This window comes from Pipistrellus kuhlii, unplaced genomic scaffold, assembly GCF_014108245.1.
Source record: "Pipistrellus kuhlii isolate mPipKuh1 unplaced genomic scaffold, mPipKuh1.p scaffold_m20_p_2, whole genome shotgun sequence".
In the NCBI taxonomy this organism is placed as follows: Eukaryota; Metazoa; Chordata; class Mammalia; order Chiroptera; family Vespertilionidae; genus Pipistrellus; species Pipistrellus kuhlii.
In genome coordinates this window covers 98,568,080-98,578,675 of record NW_023425515.1, presented here as the reverse complement: position 1 = coordinate 98,578,675, position 10,596 = coordinate 98,568,080, and the positions used below count along the sequence as shown (strand labels likewise).

General features: G+C 35.2%; 1 pseudogene; it reads right to left on the bottom strand.

Annotated features, from left to right (window-relative positions):
- Positions 1-8,423: 8,423 nt before the first annotated feature.
- On the bottom strand, positions 8,424-10,082 carry LOC118723014 (annotated as a pseudogene).
- Between the last annotated feature and the right edge of the window lie 514 nt (positions 10,083-10,596).

The window sequence follows — 10,596 nt, the reverse complement described above, 5'->3', positions numbered from 1 at the left end:
TCCTGGGACAAGCTGAACTTGCAGTTAATGGAGAATGTCATTCATAAGAAAAGGATTTTTATTTCAAATAAGTCATATAGAGGGAATGCTATTTCAGGAAGAATGAAAAAGGGTCGGAAGCAGCATGGAAAGACAATAAAGCCTTAGTTTCATAAGACAGACAGACTTTACAGACTACAAAAACTTATTCACAACCCCAACAATAGGAACGTGCCTGTGCCCTAACTCAACTGGGCCTGTTGTCTATGAAATTTTAAATGGAAAATGTGTTCTACAACATTGTGTTTTTAAAGCTCAGGTGCCAGTTCAAGTAGTTCAACTGGCTGGCGTAAGGACCATCATTAATAACACTAGAATACTTCCAATGGGAAGTAGATGGGCTATATTTAAAAATAATGAACAATGTGAACCCATTTCACTGTTTGTGGAAATTGGAAAGGTGAATGGTAATGCCCCCAATCCATATGGAATACTGAATTCATCCAGTCCTGCCTATTGTGTCTACCCAACATATATAGGAAAGGGGTGTTTTTGCTGGGAAGGGTTAAAAGCAATTTTTACTGTAATATCACCAGATTTAGATTAAAAAATACTAGAATATGGTGTAATATTAAAATTATAGGTAAAATGACTTTGCCTGATGTTCATAAAATCTGTGATAATATTGATACTGAAAAACCAATGTATTGGGAAATTGAACTCCTCCCTATGAAGCCATTTTTATGGGAACTAACTGGCCAGAAGAAAATTAGAGTTTCTAAATAATGAAATAGTAGAGTCTTAATTCATCTGGCCAAACATATCATAAGGTACAAATGACAGTGGATGAAGGAGGAAAACATAATTAGCTTAATAAAAATTATGATAATACATGTAAAAAGGTTTTTCAGTTGGCTGGTATGCTTGTTCCCCTTTATACTTTTCCTTGTCTAGTATTAGACATTTTCTGTTCCTAATCAGTGTTATTGGTTTAGTATTGTTACTTTTATTCATGATATGTAAATGTTATATTAGATGCAGAAAAGCAAAATGTAAGACAAACAGCAAAAAGGATCATGGTGGCTCAAAAATTAGAAATGATCCAGAATACTTTTGAACAAGGACATATAGGATCTGACTGCCTCCGATTTACCTGCCTTTTTAAAATGTATATAATTTGTCCTTAAATGCCATCTAAGGTTATGGTCTTGCCTCCATCCCCAGTGGTCCATCTGTTCAGTAAGACATGCTGACACTGAGACATCCTAGGAATGAGCATTCCTAACACCATGGGAGTTCATTATCCTACCAAAAGGTTGGTCATCAATGCATCCTTTGGATTGATTAATGACCAAAAGGGAGACGTGTGAACAAAAGGAGCCACATGCTAACCTGACAAGCTCAGGGGAGGCCTGCATGGCAGTCTTGCAAACTCAGAGACCTAAAATAACCACAAAGGATGTTTTGAAAATTAAATATTTTAACTACAAACAGGTTATAGTGGGTAGTCATGTCCTATGCCAATATTTTCCTTGACAAAGATCAACTTAGATCTTTTTTACTGAACCCATTTGCCTTTTTGCCTCTAAGATAACATATCTGTGAGATGTCTGGTTAACTTGTAATTTCCCTTTTTCTGGAGCCTTTGGGGCACAACCAAATGTGGTGGGCGCCAGGACAGATGCCTCAAATTCCTTCTTTATCATGTTAATTGTTCCTGTACTCACCTAAATACTTGTCCATCATTTTACTTTTTATCTAACAATCCCAAGGGTTTCCCACTGTGTTGCTTTATCCCACCTTAATCCATCACCAATGAATTTCATGTAACCCACCTATGTCACTCCTTTGATTGTAATGTATAAATAGAAATGTAACCTGCCATTCTTAGGAGCATTATCTCAATTTATTGAGGTTATACTTCCAGGCATATGTTGACAGTATGGCTCAAATAAACTCACTAAAATTCTCTTTAAAAAATTAATTTATATAAAATATTATTAGTGGGTACAAAATATTCTTTAATCATCCCATTCATATGCTCACCAATTGATTTTTAAAAAATTCTTTATTGTTTAAAGTATTACCTGAGTCTCCCTTTCCCCCCATTGACCCCCTCCCCTTCCCCTACCCCAAAGAACAAGCCCTCACCCTCCTACTGTCTTTGTTGATTGGTTTTGCTCATATGCATGGATACAAGTCCTTTGGTTGATCTTTTATTGCCTCACCCCCACCTTCCATCATAAGTTGCACAGTCTGTTTGATGCTTCTCTGTCTTTGGATCTATTTTTGTTCATTAGTTTATGTTGTTTATTTTATTCTACAAATGCATTTTCAAATGGTAAGAATTCCTTCTATTTTTTATAGCAGTGTAGAATTCCATTGTGTAGCTGTACCACAGTTATCTAATTCACTCATCTGCTGATGTGCACTTAGGCTGTTTCAAATCTTAGCTATTGTAAATTGTGCTGCTATGAACATAAGTGTGCAATATCCTTTCTGACTGGTATTTCTATTCCTTGAAGTGGAATCACTGGGTAAAATGGGAGTTCCTTTTTTTTTTTTTTTGAGGCAAATTCATACTATCCTCTACAGTGGCTGCACCAGTCTGCATTTCCATCAGCAGTGCATGAGGGTTCCTTTTTCTTCCCATCCTGGCTAGCACTTGTTTGTTGATTTGTTGATGATAGCCAGGCATGAGTTGGTATCTCGTTGTTTTGACTTGCATCTCTCAAATGATTAGTGACTTTGAACATGTTTTAATATGCCTCTTGGTCTTCTGTATGACCTCTTTCAAAAAGTGTCTATTAAGGTCCTTTGCTCAATTTTTATTGGATTGTTTATCTTCCTTATGTTAAGTTGTATGAGCTCTCTGTATATTTTGAAAATTAAACCCCTATTGGAGATAACATTGGCAAATATTTTCTCCCATGCAGTGGGCTTTCTTGTTGTTTTGTTAATGGTTTCTGTCTGTGCAGAAACTTTTTTATTTTGATGTAGCCCATTTGTTTATTTTCTCCTTAGTTTCCATTGCCCTAAGAACTGTATCAGTGAAAATATTGCTACAACATATGTCTGCTATTTTGCGACTATAGATTCTTCTAAGATTTTTATGATTTCCCATGCTACATTTAAGTCCTTTATCCACTTTGAGTTCATTTTTGTGTATGGTGTAATTTGGTTGTCTACTTTTATTTATTTGCAAGTATCTGTCCAATTTTCCAAACCCATTTATTGAAGATACTCTCTGGGCTCCATTGTATGTGCTTGCCTCCTTTGACAAATATTAATTGAGCATAATGGCTTGGGTTGATCTCTGTGTTCTCTGTTCAGTTCCATTGGTCCATATATCTGTTTTTGGGTCAGTACCAAGCAGTTTTGAGAACCATGGCTTTGCAATATAGCTTGATATCTGGTACTGTGATCCTTCCTACGTTGTTCTTCTTTCTCAAGATTGCTGCAGCTATTCAGAGTTTTTTGTTTTTTGTTTTTTGTTTTTTACTCCAGATGAATTTTTGGAGAGTTTGTTCTAGGTCTTTGAAATATGCCATTGGTATTTTAATGGGGATAACATTGAATCTATAGATTGCTTTGGATAGTGTGGACATTTTAATGATGTTGATTCTACCAATTCATGAACATGGTGTGTTCTTCCATTTGTTTATGTCTTTCTCCATTTCTTTTTTCAGTGTCCTGTAATTTTCTGAGGATAGGTCCTTTATCTCCTTGTTTAAATTTGTTCCTGGGTATCTTAATTTTTTATTGCAATGGTAAATGGAATTGTTTTTTTCAGTTTCTCTTTCTGTGAATTCATTATTGGTGTATAAAAAAGTCATAGATTTCTGGGTGTTAATTTTGTATCCTGCTACATTGTTGAACTCATTTATTAAGTCTAGCAGTTTTTAAAAAAAAAATATTTTATTGATTTCTTACAGAGAGGAAGAGAGAGGGACAGAGAGTTAGAAACATTGATGAGAGAGAATCATCGATCAGCTGCCTCTTGCACACCCCCTACTGAGGATGTGCCTGCAACCAAGGTACATGCCCTTGGCCAGAATCGAACCTGGGTCCTTTCAGTCCACAGGCCAATGCTCTATCCACTGAGTCAAACTGGTTTCAGCAGACTAGCAGGTTTTTTGATGGAATCTTTAGGGGTTTTTATGTATAATATTTCATTTGCAAATAATGACAATTTTACTTCTTTTTTTCCAATTTGGATGCCTTTTATTTGTTCTTCTTGTCTGGTCACTATGGCTAGCACTTCCAGTACTATGTATAACAGGAGTGGTGCAAGAGGACATCACCGTCTTGTGCCTGTTCTTATGGGAAATGGTTTTAGTTTTTGCCCATTGAGTATGATGTTGGGTGTAGGTTTGTCATATAAGGCTTTTATTATGTTAAGGTATGATACCTCTATTCCCACTTTGCTAAGAGGTTTTATCAGAAAAGGGTGTTGGACTTTCTTAAATGCCTTTTATGCATCAATTGATATGATTAAATGATTTTTGTCTTTCAATTTGTTTATGTGATACATCATGTTTATTGATTTGTTGATATTGTACCATCCTTGCATCCCTAGAATAAGTCCCACTTGCTCATGGGGTATGATCTGGTTTGCAAGAATTTTGTTGAGGATTTTAGTATCTATATTCATCAGGATATTGGTAATTCTCTTTTTCTGTAGTGTCTTATCTGGTTTGGGGATTGCTCTATGGCAGGCAGAGATTATGTCTAGATATGCCCTAAGAGATATGAGCAATGGTGGGAACCAGGAAAAAAGACCCAAACTGTTAGTCAACATTGAAATATTGGAAATTTACCACTATTCTCATGGCATGTGAAGATTTTTTATGAGTTCTAAAATTATACACTTTTTGACTACTATTAGAATTTGAATACTTAAAAATACTTTTGGCAAAATGTTACATGCTCATAAAAGTGTTCCACTTAACATAGTTTAGCAAACATTGCACACAACTTTTTTATCACCCACATGCCATAGCTGCAGTAGCATGCTTATATATATCATATTTTTGTCTTTCTCTGAGATCTGAGACAAAATTTATTCTCTGCCACCTCTTTTTTTTTTCATTCTTTTTGAAAACTCTATAATCAACATTTTAAGTTGTAATTTTATAACTTTGCAAGATCACAATGTAAAAATTATCTTTCTAACCTTGGATGAGTGATCTCGGATTGTTGGAGCATAGTCTTATACATCAAATGTTGCAGGTTTGATCCCAACATGGGGGCATGCACTGGAGGCAACCTACCAATGTTTCTCTCACACATCAATATTTCTCTCTCCCCCTTTTTCTCTCTTTAGAAATCAAAACAACCTCAGGTGAGGATTTTTAAAAAAGATTTTTCAGGAAACTATTATGGCAAACCATTTTATATACCATTTTAAACAAATTACCACCTTTGGTGAGTTAATGCCATATATGTCTGAGCACTTTTATTAGAATATAAGTTTCCTAAAGGCAAGGCAACTAAATCTACTGCTCAATCCTTCTTAGTGTTTGCTCTATAACTACTGAACAAGTATTCCATAAATTCAGTGTTAATGAATAAGATAAAGAGGAAGAAAATTTCCATGAGGACTTGGGCTATATCAGCTTATTGATCACTATAATTTTAGGTTTTAGTCTCTCCCCAGAAGGAATGACTAATTTATAACAGTACAATCCACATCTAACTGACTTCAACTGGTAATTTATTTATCTATTTAAATTTTTTGAAACAATTATTACATTTTATTTAAAGTTTTAGTAGGTAAGTGGTTTAATTCAAATAAGTCACCTGAATCATTAAAACAATAAAACTGAAAAAAATTTTTTAAAAAGTAAATTTTAGTAAGATACTAAAATTGTCCAAGAGAGCCAAAAGAAGACTGAAGATTTAAAAGATAAAGTTATATTTATAAAGATGTTGAAGAATACATTAAAATAATAAGCAAGAAAAGATGTACTGGGCCTTATAGGTTAAATCCTGTTATAAATGGACATAATTTCTATGGAACTCTACAATCTACTTCAAGGATATTAAAACAACAAAAATCTCATTATTAAAAGTGCTTCACACTCCATTGTATAATAGCTGGCTCTCACAGAATTTATCCTGCACATGGAATATGCATGAAAACACCTCAGAGAGACTCATAATATCTGCAAACATGAAACTTTCTCTAGAAGGCGCTTATTGATCCCGAATCCAGTTCAGTGGTGGCCAACTACAACTTGAAGCTTGTCATCTTGGGACGAGAAACCAATTTGAAGCCAAAGGGCATGTTGTTATAGTTAATTTGTGTGGCTACAAGTCTATTCTATAAGTTTCTCCTCAATGCCAACTGTCTGTTCGGAATTAAAAAGCAGATGAAACTTTCTAACCAATTCCAATAATTTGTGTAATAAAGGATAATCATTACAGAGTTTATATATACTCGGTGTCTTAAATCATGGATTTTATTAAAGAAAGAAGTAATTAATAGATCAAGCATATGAATTCTTAAATAATAAATTAAGTTATTTTTCTCTTGCTTAACAACCAGTTATATTCATGGGCTACAAAATCAAATCCATTACAAAATTGTTAGTATTTTGCATCATCAAAGGAAAGACCAATATTTTTGCTTTAGTATCCCACTAACTTTGATCTAGAGCTATTATACTTAAACTTTTTAAAATGGTTTCTTTTCAAATAATTTATTAATTATAACAACTGGGAAGAACACTGTGAGGAACTGGATACTTTAGCCAAGCAGTGAAGGCAACAAACTTCCTATGAAACTGCTATCCTGCATAAATTTTTATATACTAATATAATCCTTCTCCCTTACTTCTGCAAGGTTACCCAGAATTGAGTGCGTTTCTTGACCATCACAAGTTTCAGGTCAATTTTCTCTGTTCTTCGATGTTCTGACTAAGGCCTCTGGCCCTGCAACTCATCCCTCTGGTAATTCAGTCTTTTCTCAATGATCTAGATATTCATTATTAACTTAAAACAAAAAAGCACTCAAACCTGTAAAGAATTTTTGTGAGTTTATTTGAACCAATGTGGACAATTGCCTGGAAGCAGAATCTCAACCTGTTGGGATAATGCTTAGGAGAATGGCAGTTTTTCACCTGATTTTATACATTACAATCAAAAGAGGAGATGTAAGTGAGTTAAATTATTAGTAAATAATGGTGATGGATTAGGGATACGTAGGAGGAAGCAAAGCAGGACAAGGTTGGATAAAAAGTAAAATGATAGATATATGCTTCCTTTACACAGGCGGGTACAGGACAGTTAACAGTAAACAATTAACACAGAGGGAATTTGTGCTCTGTGACCAGGCTCCATCGTTGTGCTCTGAGGGGTCCAGCAAAAAAGAAGTTACAAGTTACCCTAACATTCCACAGGTATGTTATCTTAGATGCAAAAAGGCAATTGGCTCAGTAAAGATTGAAGTTGATCTTTGTCAGGGAAGATACTGGCCTAGGGCATGGCTACCCACTATAAACTGCTCCTTAAATAAATGGTGTTTTTGTTTTGCTGTATGATGTAATTTTATTGGTATTATATTTTCTTTATTGATTAAGGTGTTACATATGTGTTTCTATTTCCCTATTGTTCCCTCACCCCCCATTCATGCCCTCATCCCCTTGGTGTTTGTGGCCATTGGTTAGGCTTATATGCATGCATACAAGTCCTTTGGATGATCTCTTCCCCTTACCCCCATCCTACTGTACCTTCCCTCTAAGGTTTGACGGTCTGATTGATGCTTCTCTGTCTTTGGATCTATTTTTGTTCATCAGTTTATGCTGTTCATTATATTCCACAAATGAGTGAAAACATGTGATATTTATCTTTCTCTGTCTGGCTTATTTTGCTTAGCTCTCCACTTCCATCCATGCTGTTGCAAATGGTAAGAAATCCTTCTTTTTTTTTTTTTTTTTTTTACTGCAGTGTAGTATTCCATTATGTAGATGTACCACAATTTTCTAATCCACTCGTCTGCTAATGGGCACGTAAACTGTTTCCAAATCTTAGCTATGGTGAATTGTGCCACTATGAAATAGGCGTGCATATATCCTTTCTGATTGGTGTTTCTAGTTTCTTGGTATATATTCCTAAAAATTGGATCACTGGGTAAACAGGAGTTCCATTTTTGGTTTTTTGAGGAAACTTCATATTGTCCTCCACAGTGGCTGCGCCTATTTACATTCCCAACAGCAGTGCACGAGGGTTCCTTTTTCTCCGCATCCTCACCAGCACTTATTGTTTGTTGATGATAGTGATTCTGACACATGTGAGATTTTAATTTCAGACTAGCCTTTGTGGTAATTTTAGGTGGCCACCACACAGGCCTTCCCTGAGTTAATCAGGTTATTATGTGGTGCCTTTTCATCCATACAAGCACAAGTAAGAGTTGCTGAAGGTCATCCTGAATATAGAAAACATTATTTGATACTTATAGAAATAATTATTAAATTAAGGACATCTGCCTTTTCTTTGACACTAATTATTATTAGACAGGTGGTAAACTATTTAGACAGAACAACTCTATGCACAACACAGCTGTATCTCATTTTCCTTTTGGGTTCTGCTTCCTTCTGTAGAGATCACTTCCTGCTTCTGGGTTTCACAGTCTGTTCTAGGCTCTGGATTACAAATGCGTGGCTATCTTCTATTGAGTTTTTATTGATTTGGTCCATTTTTTTCTCCTTCCAATTGTTTTCCCTCCTTTATTCTCTTCTAATGGCCTCTCCAGAGATGTTCTGATCCATTCCTAGTTTATTTCTTGTCCTACTAAGTTTCTCTGGTTTGGAGGAGATATGCATCTGGGAAAATATCTTTGTTACCTATCTCATTTTTTTCTTTTCTTCCTCTTCCTCAGAGAACTCTGCTAGGGAAAATGCTTCTTCCAGATTCCAATTCAAGCCTAAGAGTCTTTAATTCTTCTCCACTTAGAGAATTAATATTTCCATCTTTACTTCACTTTCCCAGGAAATCATCTCAGGAACTTCTAGATCAGTGGTTCTCAACCTTTTTAATGCTGTAACCCTTTAATACAGTTCCTCATGTTGTGGTAACCCCCACAACATAAAATTATTTTGTTGCTACTTCATAACTGTAATTTTGCTACTGTTAATGAGTTGTAATGTAAATATCTGTGTTTTCCAATGGTCTTAGGTTCTATAACAGTGGTTCTCAACCTGTGGGTCGCTAGCAGGGTCACCTAAGACCATCAGAAAACACAGATATTTATATTATGATTCATAACAGTAGCAAAATTATCATTATGATGTAGCAACGAAAATAATTTTATGGTTGGGGTTTACCATAACATGAGGAACTGTATTAAATTATAGCAGCATTAGAAAGGTTGAGAACCACTGCTCTAGATGAAAAAGTACCTTTTAATTAGTCAAAGAATAGTCTGTAATGAGTTTTCTGTTTTCATAATCATCTCATTGGTGGTTCACTGCTTTTCTTTCTCTTTTGCCTAAATAGTGTACAATTCCTATTCATCACACCTTTGGTCTTTTTAAATCCAGAATCCCCGTCTGTTATTACATCCACTGTCTTTTCCCCAATTAATTCTAAGGCACCTAAACCCCCACTGATAATAATTTTTACTGTTCTCTGAACAGCAATAGAGATGGTTAAGAATATACCAGATGACCTAGAAATATGGTAGGATTTTTCATTCTTTTGGGCATTGATCTCTCCTGAAACTCAGTTGAAATTTCTCTGGGCCTAGGAATTACAAGGGAAGTCTCTGCCTTCCTTTTCAATGACATTTGAAATACCTTGTGGCTACTGTAGCTGAGGCTGAGGAAAATAAGGACTTGTTCCTGCTTCCCTAATAGCCCCATGAGGTCTGAAGTACATTTTGAGAAACGATTTCTGCAGGCAACAATGATGCCTGAACATGAAGAACTTCTATCTTGCAGTCACTGGAAGGTTTGGACTCTGGTATTTCCTGAGCGGAACCTCTAGGTTCTTGTTTACTCTATTTTGATACTTTGGTCAACAGAATTGCTCAGAGTCCCTACTTCAAGGATGTGGGTTGCTTTAGTTATCACTAGAATCTTAATATTATCTTCACCCAACATGATTACATCATAGCTGCCACCTCAGCTGCCCATGAGTCACTCCTGCTACCCCAGAAGTCAATTGGTAATTTATTGAAGAATAGCATCTCAATTCTATACACTGAAAAATTAGTCAGAATAATGCATATAATTACAATGATTGAACTAGCCCATTCTACCTCTAGATCAATCCAGCATTGTAAATAACTATTTGATTAACAGTCATTTCACAAAAATAACCATAAAATATAAAAGTTTATGTATAAAGCCAGAGGAAAAATATTTTCAATAATTACTTTTGGGAAAAGTTACGCCAATATTTCCCCTACAAGAATAAGAAATGTTGCCTTTTATATAAGTTGAAGTGAAATAAACATTGGGTCATGAGTCCTTGGACCTGAGTTAAAACCCTGGGCTTAATGTCTATACTTTTTACTAATAGTCACATGTATAAAATCAAGATAATACTGCTTTTCCCAGCTCAACTATAAACTTGCTTAAATTTTCCTTTTATTTCTTCTGTAAGGAGGAAAAA